General features: G+C 39.9%; 1 protein-coding gene across 2 annotated transcripts in view; it reads left to right on the forward strand.

The window, feature by feature from the left end:
* LGR5 (leucine rich repeat containing G protein-coupled receptor 5) overlaps window positions 1–18722 on the forward strand; it is a 132655-nt gene that overhangs the window by 16272 nt on the left and 97661 nt on the right. The gene's annotated exons all lie outside the window — the stretch shown is intronic.

The following is an 18722-nucleotide window of genomic DNA, read 5'->3' on the forward strand; positions in this document are numbered from 1 at the left end:
AAGCTGTTTGATAAATTAACATTATATATGTTTGCAGGTGTGCATATATATATATATACATATAAGTATGATTTTTATGCTTATGAAAGTATTCAATTCTGTGTATGTAAAAAAGGATCTTTTAAAACTCTAAGATTCATGCAATAATCATTATGCCAAATAGGGTATTGACAGGTGCTTATGTAAAGTGTAAGCATGAGAACCTATAGTTAAAATATCGTATATATGCTAATACAAGGCCCGGTGTTTTGCATAGCTGTAACATGATGGACTGTTGAATATGAATAATTTTCTAAGAAGCAAAAGGATTCTACCCTTTGAGACCAGTTATCACCTAGAAAGAATCTTCCATATGACCATGCTTGTCCTTTTCTTCTTCCAGACAGTCTTAAATTAAATACAAAATTCAGAGAAGTCTACATAAAGAAGGGAGAGAAAAGGGAAAAATACCATATTTCCAGCCCATCTGACAAGACTACATAAAAAGCTTTTGATCAAAGGGTCTTAAGTACACTTTACTGGTGTGACAAACAACATTTTTATCCCTTTATTAGATTTATTTTCTTCTGAAAACTGCAGTGACCAGGGTATGGTTTGTGAAAGAAAGCTGGCAGGGTTGTGTTCTTTGATTCCTAATTAACACCTTCAGTCTCAAAAGAGAACCAACAGAAATACCATAAAATGTTGCAGCTGCATTGTGATTCCGCTTGGTTGGTTTGCTAAAAGTCGGCTGGGCATTGGCAGCTGCAATAAAGAGAAAGCTCAATGGATGTTTTGTATTGTGCCCACTGAAGTGAAAGAAGGCAACCATTTTAATTTTCAAATGGGCAGCTGCAGAGGGAGGTTTAAATGGAGCTAAATACAAGATTTACTGTTAATTTAGAGTAAATAAACAAAGAAAATAAAACCTAACTTTCAAGTTTTTACAGTCACGTAGAAATTTTAGTGAGACATTGCGAAGGACAATAATTGTGGAGCTTTTTAGCTACTGATTGGGGAATTTGGCAGCAAGGAATCACATTCATTATGAAAATCAAAAATAGGCTCTTGGAAAGAGCTGAGTAAGCCAAAGCTTTAGAAATTGACATTTCCACTTTGAGAGGTAAAGGTCTACCCTTCCTGTCTTTGGTAATGTAACTCCCTTAGCCCCACTTTATTGAAACCCTAAAATTCGTTCAGATCAGAATTAAGATGCAGGCACTACCACCACCCCCACCTCACTTTTTTTAAGAGCATGGAGTTGAAATTTGCCTTGGGTAGGGGAATAAAGGAGGCATTTAACTCCGGTCAGATAAATCTCACTCACATTCAAAAATGCAATTAAGGAAATATGTAAATCTAGATGTTTCATCAAATGCTAGCTAAGGGGTGACTAGTTCTTTTCGAACACAATGACTGAACTAAAGAACTTTAGTGTCTGTGTAAGGACCATTGTCCAAGCTGCAGTCCCTGTTGGAAACAGAGTCCGGCCTGGCCGTGGGAAATACCTACATATTTGACACAGGCCCTATTTCTGAGAGAAAGGGGATGGAAGAGAAAGTATGGCGATTTTACTGTTGCATTCTAATCAGCCATGATCTGCCTAATTTGCTTTGATCAGGAAGATAAACTAATTTTTCTATGGGCTGGATAAAAGTAATTAGCGAGCCAAAGCTTTCATGTTATTTCAAAAGAGCTAAAGTAAAGAGGATCAGAAATTGTAATGGTGGGAGCTAAATACATCTTTTCGGCTCATCTGAGAGCATTGTTAATTCAAAATAGGATGCTGACACAGAAGAGAAACTCCAGCTAAAGATGGTTTCATGGGCTGCACTACCATTGTAAATCCTGGGATCTATAATGCTATGTAACTAAACAGAATTACAAAGGGTGATTTATAATTGGCATCGGTCATAGAGCCCTGTTCTTTTCGGGGAGACCTTTACCTTCATGTGAAAAGGTACAATTATTGCCTCGTCCTAAAAAACACTGTTGGTTTTTCCAACAGCTTTGCATTGAAGTTGCTATATTTAAATGGTTGGGATAGTTGGATGTGTTTATTTGAACCCTCCATCGCTGTGCCTCTAAAGCACACAGACACAGCCAGCCTGGGATTCTACAATCCTGGATATACTAGACATCAAACTGAAAACGCTAATCAGGAACCTGACTCCCCAGATGCTTAAGTTTCACAGCCTGGTTCACCTGTTTTTGTGCCAGTTACCAACTTAAGTAATGCCGCGTCCTCGTCTGTTTGTTCTGAATACCCAAACACATGTAGTTATTAGATAAGAAGGAAAGCATTGAGAACATAGGATTTTGTTTCTTTAAAAAAAAAAAAAAAAATCCACTATTTAGTGTTCCTTTTTTTCTTGTTGATATGACCTTTGCATTACTTCCTTTTCCAAGCTGTTGTACAAGATATGGTATCTGTAACCCTACTGTAAACTTAGTTGCTTTTTTGGCTACTAATCTCCTTTGTTAAGGTTCTTAGATACCAAAGGGTGCAGTTCATGTCAAACTCAATGTGCCTAATAAAATAAGTAGATCTTTTAAAAGGATCTCTCAGAGGTTGGAGCACATCAAGTTTCAAAGTTATATAGAAACTGTCGTAGAATCATTCCAAAGGAGACTAAAAAATAAGGGCACTATTCTACTTTGTTTTTAAAATTACTTAAAATCATTTGATTTCTTGTTCCTCATGTCTTCGCCTTCATTTGGACAGCTATTGTCCACATACATTTTAATTCTCGTATCATTGTCCTAAACGTTCTTAGTAATAGCAGTGTTTAAAAATGCAAATAAGTCTGTTTTCACTTTTTGGCTAAATTGGTGTAAGGTCTAGAAAAGATGGTAACTAGTAGGACTAAGACGTCAATCTATGGTGTGGAGGAGATCTTAATAACGTCAACTTCATATTCCTCCACAGTCATTCATTCATTCACAAAAATTAATATTCATTGAGTGCCTTTTCTGTGTGCTAAATGCTAAGCGTATGGCAGTGCCCAAGATGGGCACAATCCCTACCTTTGCAGAGGAGACAGACATTAAGAACATGCTTATTTAAATTGTCATATATAGGATGGAGAAACAACAATGTCCTGTAGAGAACGATATTGAGCTATATTCAATATCTGATAAACCATAATGGAAAAGAAGATGAAGAAGAACACATATATTATTTATATATGTATACATAAAACTGAATCACCTTGCCATACAGCAGAAACTAACACAACATTGTAAGGCAACTATAGTTCAATCAAATAAAAAATTGTTTAAAAGAAAATGCTTATTTAAATGTATGTTATTAGGGAGTTCCTATTGTGGCACAGCAGAAATGAATCCGACTAGTATCCATGAGGCGGGTTTGATTCCTGGCCTTGCTCAGTGCGTCAGGGATCTGGCGTTGCTGTGAGCTGGGGTGTAGGTCACAGACACGGCTCAGATCCCAAGTTGCTGTGGCTGTGGTGAAGGCCAGCAGCTGCGTCTCCCATTGGACTCCTAGCCTGGGGACTTCCAAATGCCTCGGGTGCGGTCCTAAAAAATAAATAACTAAATGTATGTTATTAAGATTATGAAAGCACTCTGATACAGAATGGGAGTGCGCAAAGAGAGAAACTGCCCAGTCTTGGTAGTCAGAGAAGACTTCCATTAGGAAGTGACATTTAATCTGAGACTTGGAAGACCAGTTGGAGTTGGCCAGAAGGAGAGCAAAGGAGCATTCTAGACAGATGTTCCTATTTCAGTCTGAGCACTAGCTGAGCTCTCTTCTAGCATTCTCAAACTGTAACATCAAATCATGATGCCAAGGACCTTGTACTCGAGAGGTATTAATATAGTTACCCCTAGGGGGCAGGGTCCTCCTCTGAGATCTGACCTATCATTGCTGGGAACCCTTTCCTAGAAATACATCACAAAGATCTGTATGGCAAAGGGCTTTATAGTTGCATTCTGGTTTCATACCTTCTGCTTTACTAGCTTATAGTTTTGCCAGGCATCGGAATTCATTTTCTTATTCATCTGAAACTCAATTATGAACTCGTTTATTTGCACCTCTAATAATAACCTGAAAAGAGGAGGTGGTAGCATGTATGGACCTGTATGTTTTTCCTGGATTCAATGGGAAGCCAAGAAGTAGAAGGCAAGATTTTCCCTCTCTCCTTCTCTCATTCACAGTAAACTCTTCAATTTTTGTTCACAAGGGGGAGCTGGTCAGACCTAAGATGCTCATGCATTCATCCTTTCAGTTATCCACCTAACATGTACAGGGCACTTTTGGTCAGGCAGGTCCCAGACTAAGCCCAAAAAACAGAGATACATTAAGGAACAGCCTCTACTCGCTGGAGTTCGGGATTTGGTTGAGGAAGACGGACAGGTCAACCAAAGCAAGAGAGTAGTTAAGAGCCTCATGCTGCAGTCAGAGGCTCTTTGTTGGAATCCTGGCACTGCCACCTATTACCCTGAACACGTCATTCAACTCCTCTGCAGCTTCCATTTCCTCACCTGTAAAACAAAACATTTCTCCTAGGGTCCTTCACGAAGGTTATTATTGCAGAGCACTTAGAACAGTGCCTGGCAGGTAGTAAATACAATGTAAGATCAGCCATCATTATTTTAGAGCTCCATGTAAAGTCCCGTGGAAGCAAGAAAAGGAAACCATTCACTCCACATGGAGTTGAAAATATTCCTCAGAGAGGATCGTGTTTGCCCTGCTCTTAAAGGATGGGGAGGATTTTACCACGTGGATGGGGCATGTCCTTCAAATGCGAGATCCCCATCAACAGAGGCCCAGGAGTGAGAAAGCACATGGAAGGAAATTCTCCCATTTGCTGGGCATGAGGCGGCAGCAACTGGGCATGAGAGAGCTTTGGAGAGAGAGACAGAACAGAAAGCAGCTGAGTGGCCCCAAGAACTCACAAGGAGAGACTGAGAGTTCAGCCCGGAGGAACTTAGTGAAGTGCGGTTTGAATCATGACTGCCAAATGAAGTCCCAGGTCTTTATTGGGGTTTCCCTTCAGAGGACTGGGCCCCCCACAGAACACCAAGCCTACAATTGACTCATTATATGACTCAGGGTTACCCTTGACCCTTTCTGATCTGTTTTGTCATCTGCTAAATGAGAGAATCCATCCAGGGTCCATGTTAGTGCAAATATCACCCTGGATTAACTTTGCGTATGGTGCGCGGGATGCCTGACTTGCAAATTAATGCTCCCAGCCATGTTCAATGCTCAGGTGTTTACAGGGTCATGAACCTGTGGGAAAACAGATGTGGAATCAGACTGGGGGCTTTCTCCACACCCACTTCTTTTCTCAGGAGTCGTCTGGCTCCAGTTCTTCTTCCTCCCTTATGTAGCGGCTTCCATTCCAACCTGCCTTAGACTCCACTTCCATTTCCAGTTGCACAACAGGGTTAATTTTCATCCTTCTCAATGTCCTTTCTCATCCATCAAAATAAGAATCATGAATGAATGGTGTCTGGTTGAACCTCAACTCCGTGGTATCTTAAGGTTCAATCCCACCCACTTCTGAGAAATGGCCACGGTGACCTCTGCTGAAAACAGGATTGGATCATGACAGATCCACCCCTGGGCTGCTCCATCTCATTTGGGGGCCATAATCTCAACCCCTGCACCTTTTCTGGCCATGAGCACTGCAGCTGGAATCCACAGTTTAGCTTTATCTAGACCTCCAGGCTTCCAGTGACCTTTGAGTCCTTCCCACCCCACCTCCCTCCCTCATGTCTCAGAAAGGACATGTCCTGCATCTTTCCCAAAGCCACCCCCAGCTTGGATTTCCCTCTTCTCTTCTGAGACCCAAGAGGTATTTATGTAGCAGAGTGTGCCACGCAAGGTACTTTGGGAGTGCATAAAGATAAAGACAATTATCAGGTCACTTTCTTCTGGAAGTTTGAAATAGAAAAGGTAGGTATTATTCTACACACTGTTAAATTTGGTAAACCTGGCATGTTACCCCATAAAAGGATTCCCGCTCAAAGGTAGGGCATCCTCTGTTCCTCCCTCTTTAGTCTATTGATCATCATGAGCCCCACTACCTCACACAATACCTGACCCCTATACGTGTTATATAAATATTTCCTGTGGGTGGCGTGAGGGATTTCTCCCTCTGTTCTGCTATTTCCTCACACTGTTTTCCCTTCTCTTTCCTTTCCCTCAATGCCAGAATTCTTGCAAGAGGAGGCTGTGTTCACTGCCACCATTTCATGACCACCCACTCACTCTTTTGAAATCAGCCTGCCACCCCCACCATTTAACTGAAATCACACTTTTAAACACCACCACAGACCTCCTACTGCCAAATCCAGATGGTCTTTTCTCAGCCCTCAATCTTCCCAACCACCCCGCTGGAGTAGTCTCTGCCCGCCACCCCCTCCTCCCTCCCTCAGCGGAGTGAGTGCACCACACCCCCAGACTCCAGATGCTGGAATGGACCTGGGTTTGGCCAGAGTCCAAAGCTCAGTTTCCTTATCTATATAATGGGGCTAATAAAGCCTATTATCTGTGTCTGGCCCACACACGGTCAGCCTCCCAGTTGTTCTCTTCCTTAGCTCTCATCTCACACATGCATTGCTGCAGCCAAATTCATCTTCCTAAACTTCAGGTCCCTTCCCTGTTCAGAAAGCTCCAGCAACCCCCAGAGTATGGAAAGCTCCAGTTCCATCACCTCGCACATGAGGTCTCCTCAGTCAGCTCAAATCATGCCCAGCTATGCTCCAGCAGCCACAGAAACCCTGCAGGACTGAGCAGCTGAGGCCAGTTCCCTGGAGTCAGATTGGCCGCCTTCTAGTTGTCTTTGAATATCTCTTTATCTCTAGTGTCTTCATTAGCAAATTGAAACATTGGATTTATTTAAAGCTAAAGCTCCTCTTAGCTCCACAGTTCTATGATTTTTACCTTTTGGATTTATTTTTCCACAGTTTCCCTGCAAGTTTCCTATTCTTCAGGCAAATTGGACTAGACCCCATTTTCCTAATGGGCTCCTTGCTTTCCTGCCTCTGTACCTCTTCTCTTACCATCTCTCTGGCTGGGCTGGCTGTTTTTCCATCTCTACGTGTGATCTGTATCACACACTCCAGGAGTGATGCAGTGCACAACTGCTAGATGCTAGGCAGCAACCTAGAGTAATTCCAACTGAATGTTCTCTTAGCCTCAGTCAAGAGTTTATCACCAAACTTTAACATCAAAAACATTTAGGTTAGGGATAAATTAGGAGTTTGGGATTAACAGAAACGTTCTACTATATATAAAATAGATAAACAACAAGGACTTACTTATAGCACAGGGATATCTTGTAATAAACTCTAACGGAAGAAAATCTGAAAAAGAAGATGTGTATATAACTTTGCCATATACCCGAAACTAATACAACATTGTAAATCAACTATACTTCAACTAAAAAAAAAAATAGAACAAAGAAATCGTTTAGGTTAGAATCTTAGCTTTGTCACTTAGATGTGTGACCTTGTGCAAATTACTTTCTCTCCAAATCTCAATTTCTACATCTGTATAAAGTGACAGTAGTCACTGAAGAGGAAGATAAAATTAGATTGAGTCAACAAAGTACTCAAGACAGCACCTGACATGTGGAAAGCAATCAATAAATGTCAACAATGATGATGACAAGTTAAGTTCCTCTTTTCAAATCTCTAATTGGCCAAATAGTTTCAAGACCAATTTACACAGTACTGAAGGAAATATCAACACAAGTTAATTGATTATTCACTTGAAAAGATTAGTATCTCTCTTACATTTCTTATTATTTCTCTGTAAGTTATTAGAGTAAATTTTAGCATCTATGAATTGGTTTTTGTATATGGACTTTAATTGTGTGTGTAATCTCCAGTGTATCAAGTGATCATATAAAAGTTTTTGACCTTGTCTGGCTTTTAAGCCAAAGTGTTTGGAAGCCTTTGTTGGCATAGGTAAAAACAAAACATGGTATCAGAGGTTACTTGATGACTCTTTGATGTGTGACTCTTTGGCCAGTGTGATAGAGAAGCCTCTGCTAGAATATATTAGAATATAGTGGACTTAAATACTTGTTTTAAAAAGATTATTTATATCATGGTTTTGTCAGAATATCATTTTGCTGCACATTTACAATTGCAATGGAATATTATTTGCATTGTGATTAGCTTAATGTCTGTTTCCATGACAAATATCTCAGACACTAGAAAGACAGGGACTATGTTTGCATTGTTTACTGTAGAATTCTGTGAGCCTAGCACAGTGCCTGCTACATAGAAAGCGCCATTAAGGATTTGTTGAGTGAGAGGAAGAAAGGAAGATGGGAGAAAGGGAAGAGTGAATCTCTGTATTCCCATATGGAGTTGATATTACAGAACCAGGAGCAGGGCACAGAATAAACTTTGAACTGCATGTAAAGTATAAAAAAGACTAAAACTACTCAGCCATTAAAAGGAAAGAGGTGATGGCATTTGCAGCAACGTGGATGGACCTAGAAATTATCATGCTAAGTGAAGTTAGTCAGACAGTGAGACACCAATGTCATATGCTATCACTTACATGTGGAATCTTAAAAAAGGACACAATAAACTTCTTTGCAGGACGGTTACTGACGTACAGACTTTGAAAAACTTATGGTTTCCAAAGGATACAGGTTGGGGGTGTGGGGGGATGGACTGGGGGTTTGGAGTGGAAATGCTGTAAAATTGGGTTGTAATGATTGTTGTACAACTATAAATGTAATAAAATAAAATTCATTAAGAAAAAAAGAACCAATGGCATAACTCATTAAAAAAAAAAAAAAAAAGAACTAAGACAACCCCAACCCAAATCCACCAAAGTTTATACTCTAGGTATGGGCATCTGACATACTGAGGACTATGTACCATCTTGTATACTTAATAAGTGTTTTAGGAAGATGACAACTATACAGAACGGTTAACATAAATAGGGAGGCAGGGCTCCAGACTAATCCAGAAGGTGGAGTGAAACAGGTAGAAAAATGAATAACCAAATAAAGAAAAATCAGAATTCTATCACATAAGCTACAATTATAGCCCTCCAGTAGACAGATGAGAAATCATCCTAGGTCCATATTAAAGTGTGTTCCAGCAGGCTAGATGGTGTGAGGATATGTATGTTGTTTAAGTACATTCATTATCATAACTGTCTTGATTTAGTCCAGTAGTGATATTTAATTTGAAATTCTTTGAGCATTAAAAATCAGTATGAGCTTTTTTCAAATTTTATTTTATAATGATTTTTATTTTTTCCATTATAGCTGGTTTACAACATTCTGTCAATTTTCTACTGTACATACAGCATGGTGACCCAGCCACACATACATGAGCTTTTTATGTTCAGGAAACAAGAGTGTAGTTTAGAAAAGAAAAAAATTTCCGGGGACGCAAGCTCAGAATTAGAAATTCGAGTACGAGTACAGAACGTTTCCTGGGGCATGTCCTCTGGATCACACCTGCAGGGAGAGACGGACGTGACAGAGACAGGATTGGGCAGAGGAAGAAGGTGAACAGGGATGAGGATGTAACCAAGTCCTTAGCCAAGCCTTTAGGGAGCTCTAACATGGGGGTGGCCCTTCCAAAGGATCCCTTTATACCTCACACTGACCAGTTATTAGATGGAAGTTTCTCCCATGCAGTGCCCCCAGGGCGTGACCTTGAGCAAGGAGGCTCACTTTGTTTATTTATTTGTTTGTTTGTTTAGGATGCTCATTTTAATTGACTCAGCTAGAGCCCTCGCTGTCTGGAAGAATCCTGACCAGAGTGGGGCAGGGAGCATCTATAACATCCCCTGCAACTGGTCAAGAAGGATTTCGTCCAGAAGAGTGAAGGAACAGGCCAGATTGCCCTGTTTCTTGGGAAAGTAATAGGAGTTGACTTACCACAATGAGGCAGTGCTACTCTGAGAATGGTCAGCCCTCAACAGGATCCCGGAAATTATTTCACATGTTAACGCACCTCCTTCTCCATTTGCTTTCTCTTCTCTTCCATAGACTGTTTTAACCTTCTAGCCAGTTCCTTTTCTGTCTTAATCATATGTATATATGTCTGCACATTTCTACTGTCCCAAAGAATGTTTATGCTCTTTGGCTTTTCTCCACCTGTCTTTTAAACAAAACTCTGTCTCCTGTGATTCCTCAGAGAGTTACAAAAGAGCTTCAAAATACTACCAGACTAGCTCAACTTCATCTCCCAACCAGCTGCATAAACTTCCTCTCTTCCTATATTTCTGTTCTCCTGGTCCATTGGGTAAGCCTCCTGCCACTTAACACCTGGCAAAAGTATGTTTCTCGGTTTTTTTTATTAGAAACTTACCTCAAAACTCCTTTTTCAGGTAACATAAACTGATGAACTGAAAATGAGAAAACAAGCAGTCTCTGGTAATCCACAGCACAGAGGTTATCAAATGGCCACTTCCTAACCACTCAGAAAAATCTAAATAAATATAAGTCTGTGAAACAACAGCAGCAAAGACGTTTCGTTGGTCTTCAACTATGAACTCTTGAAAGGCAGTCATTGCACCTGTTCTGTGCTCCTTTCCATTGCACAATGTCTAGCACACGGTTAGAACTCAATAGAATGAGATAATTTTTTATCCAACACTGCACCTGGGAAGACTGGCAGGCTGCCACCAACTAGATGGCTGGTGTACTTGAGTGATTCCTGTGCCTTTATGTAGAAGTAGAAAGTCATGAATTACAGCACCTAGACAGACTGCTATGAGGATTATCCATTGAACAGAACAGTTTTTTGTTTGTATTTCTTTAATGAGGACAAAATATACTGGTATAATCCTTCTTTATGAATCAAGAGGAGAATTGAAGGGAGAAAGGTAGATTACAAAATTATGTTACTTCTGTATCATCAGTCCCGTAAGGGCTTAACAGTCCTTCATTTAGCAACGATTTTTTAACTAAACAGAGTTTTAAAAATTGTGTTTTCGGAATTCCCGTGGTGGCACAGTGTTTAACGACTCCGACTAGGAAACATGAGGTTGCGGGTTCGATCCCTGGCCTTGCTCAATGGGTTAAGGTTCCGGCATTGCCATGAGCTGTGGTGTAGGCCACAGATGCAGCTCGGATCCAGCATTGCTGTGGCCCTGGTGTAGGCCAGCGGCTACAGCTCTGATTGGACCCCTAGCCTGGGAACCTCCATATGCCACAGGAGAGGCCCTAGAAAAGGCAAAAAGACCAAAAAAAAAAAAAATTGTGTTTTCTCTTCCTAAGCTTGCAGTGATTTAAGACTTCTTGCTTGGTAAAGTATTAGATGATATGGGGTATCATGCAGAGAAAAATCATCTTATAACACCTTTAAACTAAAAAGGAAGGTGTTGCAGAAATGGAAGGTAAATGTGATAGATTAAAATTTTAAAGCATCCATTTGCTTTGGGGATAAAAAAAAAAGGTAATACGAAAAGATGTTCTGCATCTCTGATTCTTCATGATGATACACTTTTGCATTTGGGTTACCTGCCAAAAAACCCGAAATAGATTCTACATGTGATTAATAGTTTCCTCTGTCTGTCCTGGTCTTTTATGAGTACTGTCTGAGGCAGATCTGGCAAATTATAAGGAATTCAGGAATTGAAAGCCTTTCTTGGGTATCTAAGGTCTGGTTGTCATTTTCAGATTGTCCAAATTTAAGGAAACTGAGGAGTTGGAACATAACTATGGCTCTTGAGGGAGCTGTTATTCAGTGGAATTGGCAGTATGTCCTCCTTGGAAGTAAGGAGAGTGCAACTGATGTTAACATTGCAGTGAATCTTGAGTGATAATGAGAGTTACCAAAATGGTTATTTGAGGCCGGGTCTGAATACTTGGAGGATGAGGAAGGCATAAAGGAAACTAATGTAGACCAGGTTTTTTTAAAACAAAGATAGCCACCACTTATGATGTGCCAGACTGCCCATATGTTATCTTACATACTCCTTACATCAAACCAGTGAGATTTGTTATTTTTCTTCCGTAAAGAAATTGAGGTAGTTAAAAGAATTTTCTGAGGTCATCAATTTAATAAATAATGGAGAGAAGGGACTTAAAAAGAGGCTTTTCTGATTCCAAAGCCTATGCTTTCCCCAGGACTCCAAGAAGAATTTCCAGATATGAACTTTGCTTAATAATATTAGCAGTGATGACAATTTTTAACTTGCTTTCAGAAGGCTGAAATCTTAATGAACAAAATCTTACTTTAAAAAGTGGTGAAGCTTCCCGTTGTGGTGCAGTGATTAACAAATCGGACTAGGAACCATGAGGTTGCGGGTTCGGCCCCTGCCCTTGCTCAGTGGGTTAAGGATCTGGCATTGCCGTGAGCTGTGGTGTAGGTTGCAGACACAGCTCGGATCCCGAGTTGCTGTGGCCCTGGTGTAGGCCGGCAGCAACAGCTCCAATTCAACCCCTAGCCTGGGAACCTCCATATGCCACAGGAGTGGCCCAAGGAAAGAAAAAATAAAAATAAAAAGTGGTGAAGGTAAATTATATCTTTGCAAGGGAATTGTTCAAGATTTCACTGGTGTGGCAGTACCTTTGGAATGAATTTGGCCAGAAGAAATGGTGCCATAATAAACACCAGTGGACTCAGTACAGAAGATACTGTACACCCCCATTTGCTGTCGTATTTAACATCTGCTTCAGGAATGGCTAGTTGTCATTTCAGCTGATTATCATGATCTTTCTTGGGATAAGCAAAGTGGTTTTATGTGTTTGTCACTTCATTGGACTGTTTCCTAAGGAGAATGTTATCTGCATGTAACTTCAGTATAATTAATAATATCAAAAAAAATTGGAATGAGGGCAGAGATCAAAGCTGATATTTTCCATGGGACCTGAAGGAACAGAATAATTGACACCAGTTTGGCAGGTTGTGTGAAAATGACACAGAAATTTTCGTTGCCATAATTCTGATTATTGTGCGTAGAAACTACTTATTCTGTTCATGTCATTTGCACGATAATGCTGTAAGTTTAGAGATGACCCTCAGTGAATCCCTAATTAGGTGTTCTTTAACCTCATGAAAATTCAAAGAAGTATTTTATTGTTTGAACTTGTATAGCACTACTACATCCAAAGATCTCCCAGAGCCTTATCTGAATTCTTATTAATTCTCATAGTATTTCTATAAAATTGAGATCAATGCTTTAAAAAATTATATAGACCAAGGAACATTATATAATAGTAATATGTGATCGGCAGATTGATTTTCACTAGATGTTATTAATTTTTAAAAATGATAATCAATTATTGTTCATGTTTTAGCCTTCATCTATTTTGTTTGCTTGCCAGAAGTGGTGCTATAAAACAATGAACTGGTAAGTGAAGCAGTACCCAAGACAGGTACATGCAGTTGGAGCAGGACCCCAGTGGGAAAAGAATATAAAACATTTTCTGTTTTAAATAGCAACAGTTGTAAAGTTGTCAATCTAAGGCTCCTATTTGAACTGACTGCACTTGATAAAAAAAAAATAATAATAACAAGCTGTGACAAATAGAAGGGCAAGATTTCAGTAATTCACTAAAGAATGTCTCTCCTCAAAGCTTTGTGGCAAAAATGTCTTGTTTGGGGCACAATTGCAGAGTTGAAATAACAGCCTTGAATACCCTGGAGAAATGACTACGTACCTAAGGTGAATGCTGAAGCCTTCTGTCTTGAATGAGCCTTTTAATCAAGGCATTATCTAGGCTCTGAAAAAGTCTTCAGTGGTCCTACCTAAAGATTAATGGGAAAAGCCGAAACCGAGTCGGCCTATTTGCAGAAACAATTTTAAAGATTTACCGATGGTTGACAAATGCCATTTAAGCTTTCAAAGCCAGCCATATGCTTTTGAAAAGGATTTAAAGGAAATCCTCCCACTATAGAAGACAACTTTGAAGGATCTCTGTGGTGGCTTTTGGGGTTTTTTAGGTATGTGGTTGTGTTGTTGAGTTTTCTCTTTCCCGCCCTTTTTTCCACATCTTTGCTGAATTCCTACATGTGGCCCAGAAAAAGACGACCGTAAGCCTTCATCTAGTATATTCCTAGATTCAGAAGATACCTAGATGCTTTTGTTTGTCAGTGAGAATTAGACAAACAACTAATTAGGCAACTGCACATATAGAGTATCTTTCTCAATTACCTTTCTGTTAATATAGGGCTGTGACTAGCACCCCAGTATTGAAAGTTTAGTGCAGCATGCTTCAAATACACAATTTAAGCTTTCGAAAGGTGTTTAGTGTTTTTTTTTAAGTTTTTATGTCAAAACATAGATTATTTTAGACTTCTAGAATGTCACAGATACATACATATTATAAATCAGATTTTAATGAACCTGGGCATCATTGTTCTTCCACATTCATTCCTCTACATTTTTTTTTAATTTAGCTTTTACTTTGTATTGGCGTATATTTGATTTACAATGTTGTGTTAGTTTCAGGTGTACAGCAAAGCGATTCAGTTATGCATATACACACACCCCTTCTTTTTCAGACTCTTTTCCCATATAGGTTATTATAGAATCTTCTGTGCATCTTGCCACAGGTTTTTTGGCTCAGGTAAAAAATGTATTCAGCCTGAAGAGTAACACATTTCCAAAGAAATTATATTCAAACTGTTTCTCTGTAGGGTAGAAATCTCCATGCAGCTTTAAAGTATTGCCCAGTCACAAAGTAGATGAGAATGGGCCGCACTTTATCTTTTGTCATTCTTTCTATACGCACTTCAGTGATATCTTGAGGCGATTTCAGAAGCAGGACGACTCCTCCTGTCTTCTTGACGGGTCTCCAGGGAGCTGGATAAGTCACTTTGAGCCGCACTCAGGCTCCCGTCGCCCTGGTGCTGCCCTGGGCACCAGCAGGTTCAGGAGCAGCACGCTCTGGCCTTGTTTGCCCATTTCCCCGGGTCGCTGACAGTGATCTGACAGAAAGCGACACTGACACAAAGAAGCCGAGAGGGGCAGGAGATGGGGGTGAGGTCAAAGCAGAGAAACTGAGAAAATCCAGTGAAGTGGAAGCTGAAAGGATAATCACATGAAGGCTCAGAGCGGGTGTCTGGGCTCACTTCAGTCAGCCACTCCCCACCCCATCCCCAACCCAGGAAGAAATGCTTCCACTTAACTGCCTGGGTAGCAATTAAAGGCCAGTGCTGTGAAGGATGGGTTTGGACACATGAGCCTCAAATCCCTCCTTGGAACAGCTGGAAAGCCTAGTAGTCAGCTTCTTGTGCTTTCTTTTAAAAGCTAGAGCCTAATAAAGGCTGACCCATAATGAAAGCAGCACCACAGAACACCCAGACCCACAAAGAGCGCCCCCTTCCATTCCTCTTTTCTTACCTGGACTGTTGGAATGGCCTGCTGGGGGCTGACTGTCCTCCAGTTCATTTTGTAGGCGGCCACCACCAGGGTAATCCTAGAAATGTCATTTTTATACCATACATGTTTCTGTCACAAGTCCATCAATGACTTCCCAGGGTAACCACCCCACCAAGTATCTGGTACTTGGTCACAGAATCTAAAACATCTCATCACATAGCAGAAAAGTGACTCCCTTTTTATCCCCTTTCAACCCCTCTGGCTTCATCAATGAGAAAGTCTCAGTGAGGACTAATTTGTTTTCAGTGCCTCTCTTACACCCATGCAACTCCCTTCTTACCAAAGGCAAGACAGGCTTCAGGCTCAGTTTGACCTGGCAAATCTAGCTAGGAATCTAACTAGGATTTAATAACATCATTTGGTTTTTACTATATAGACTTTAACAGCATCCTTCTATTTATGACAGGTGATACTGGTTTTCTGCTTATAGGAAGAAATAGAAAATTTTCACTTTTACTAAACTTACCTAGGTAACAACATATGTCTATACATAGATCAATATACATCTAGGTGTGTCTACTTATATACGTGTGTGTATATATATCTACTATCTGTATAATATAGATATATACAGATATATAAAATAGTATTAGAAAAAGTAAAATAATGGTTCAGGTACTATCCTTATATTGCAAAATAATGCATGAGTAGTTTGGGAAACATAGAGCTATGAAATAAAGCCGAATCTCCTTGTATGACCTGAAAGTCCCACTATCATCTTACTCTCACCTGTATTTCCAAGGTAGGCTTAGTTTTCTCTGCAGCCTCACCTACACCTGGTAACAAACTGTAATAAGCCATATGTAGTAGTCCCCAGCTTCTCTGTCGATCATGTACCATACCTGAAGCCTAGGTTGCCTTCCTCTCTCTTCTCCACTGAGATAATTCCTACTCATCCTTCAAGACTCAACACTAAGCCACCCTCCAGGAAGCCTTTCTGCCCCATTGTCTCACCCACCCTGCCCATGCTCCCCTTGGCTCAATAGGTCCTTTCCATTGAGCTCCCACAGCATCTTGTGGTTACATATTTATTAGAACTCTTTTCAGAGTTCCGTGGTGGCTTAGTGGGTTAAGGATCCAGCATTGTCACTACTATTGCTCAGGTCACTGCTATGATTTGGGTTCAATCTGTGGCCCAGGAATTTCCACAGGATGCAGGCACAGCCAAAAAAAAAAAACTGTAAGGACAGGAATTTTGTCTCAGTGTCTGACATACCCATCTGAAATACAGTGTTTGTTTAATACATGTTTTATGAATTAACAGACTCTTTTTATCTAGAAGGCAAACCAACAGAATATCTAATAACCAAAATTTCAATAATAGCACAGTTAACAATTGGTAAATAATGTACCCTACTTAATTGGTAAGAATATGGGCTTTACCCAAGAGCAGAAACAACCCCAGTGTCCAATAACTTGTGGATGGATAAATACAATGTGGTATATCCACACAATGGAACATTATGCAGCAATAAACAGGAGTGAAGTAGTGATAGATGATACAGCATGAATAAACCTTGTGCATGATTCCATTCTGTAAAATGTCCTGTGTAGGCAAGTCTATAGAGACAGAAAGTAAACTAGCGGTTGCCTAGGGTTAAGGATTTGGGAGGGTTATGGTTAGTGACTGCTAATGGGTCCAGAATTTCTTTTCTGGGTGATGAAAATGTTTTAAAATTAGATTTTGGCGATGGTTACACAACTCTACGAATATGCTAAAACTCATTAAATTGTGTATTTAGATGGGAGAATTGTATGGTATAGGAATTGTATCTCAATAAAGTTTTGTTTTGTTTTGTTTTTAAGCGAGGCCTCTAACTCAGATTGCCGAGCTAGTGGTAAATCCTCCACAATTTATCAGAGAGTGGTCATTGGCAAGGTCTTTAGTTTCTCTGCAACTCAGTCTCTCCTCTGTCAACAGAGGTAGTAACAGTGCCCACCAGAAAAGAGTGAGCATGGTGGAGACTGAAAATGCCCAGCCCAGTGCCTGTGAATTAGTAGCACACAGTAAACATTAGCTACCTTTATTGCTAAAGGATTACATGGTGGATTCTGAATCAGGGGGAAATAGAATATATTTTAACATACCTGTAATATTAACTGTCTTAGTCCTTTCACAAATGGTGATACACCTATAGCATTTACAGTCTTCTTGGTTAATAAATCATCTTGTATATAGTATGAACAGTTTTTAATCAAATGCAGGCAATCTCCACACATTATGTTGCAATTTAATCCACAAAACAACCCTATGAGATAACGATTATTTAGCGCATTTTATGGACAAGGAAAGGGATGCAAAGAGAGGATAACCTGCTTATCAGAGGCAGAATAGAAGGCTTTCCCCTGTGCAAGTGTGCCCACATATACACACCTCACAAGCAGGGTAATGGCCCATTGACAGAACTGCCTGAATGGATATGACGGGCTCCACAATGCTTTCCTTATTTAAACACATCTCCCACATCAAACTGCCACAACAAGCCCTCCTGTCTTGGCTGAGATTTGACAATAAGAAATATTCTTTTGAAATGGAAAATAGGCAGAGCCTTTATCTCAAGAATGCTGCTAACAAATACAACCTGAGAAAGGATGGGCCTGGGGGGTCTGTACCACACAGGCGTGATCCTTGTCTCTCAACACCAGCATTATGACACTATTAAGAATGCTGGCTAGACAAGTGCTTATAACATCTGACTTCAATCACTGTAGTCAGTAGCAAAAAATGTGTTACACATGGCATATGCATACCGCAGCATGTGCTGATTGTATGAAGCACATCCTATGATCAAAAAGGACAATGCAAAACTAATCCTAAGTGGATAGCAGAATTCACTTGGAACATCTGGGAGCAAACTTTATGACTCCGGGTAAAATCGCTCTCTCTCTAAGAGTATTCAATGACTCCACTGGGAAACTTCAGCCCACATATACTATGTTATAAATAATTCATATATGAGCATAATCATGCTGTGGAATTTAATTCTCACAGAATCTCTGCCTTCAAAGAGATTAACCATCTAGACTGAAAGATTTTAACAGTGTCCATGTCTTATTGGATTTTGCATTCCCAGCACTTTTCATGGGCCTGACAAATCTCAGTAAGTGTTAGTTGAGTCAATAAATGAATGTATGAGTGAGTGAATTATGACTTGGGTGGGGAGGTGGGGGATGACATAATGTCTTTATTAATTAACATTTATTCAACACTTTTTAAAGTGTTCCTTATTAATTTGTTGGGTGATATATGAATGAACTTTAAAGGAATTAATACAGCAAGCAAAGTGTCTAGAAAGAGACTGAAAAGTGAATAACATTTCCATTAATGTCCATTATCCTGTCTAATTCATTTTTAAATGTTTTTTAAGATTTGATTTAAAAAGAAGAGTAAACTTGG

Source organism: Sus scrofa, chromosome 5 (assembly GCF_054392235.1).
Source record: "Sus scrofa isolate SSC_HxYL_T2T_F1_AM1 chromosome 5, Sscrofa_HxYL_maternal_Yorkshire_Landrace_v2.0, whole genome shotgun sequence".
Classification (NCBI taxonomy): domain Eukaryota; kingdom Metazoa; phylum Chordata; class Mammalia; order Artiodactyla; family Suidae; genus Sus; species Sus scrofa.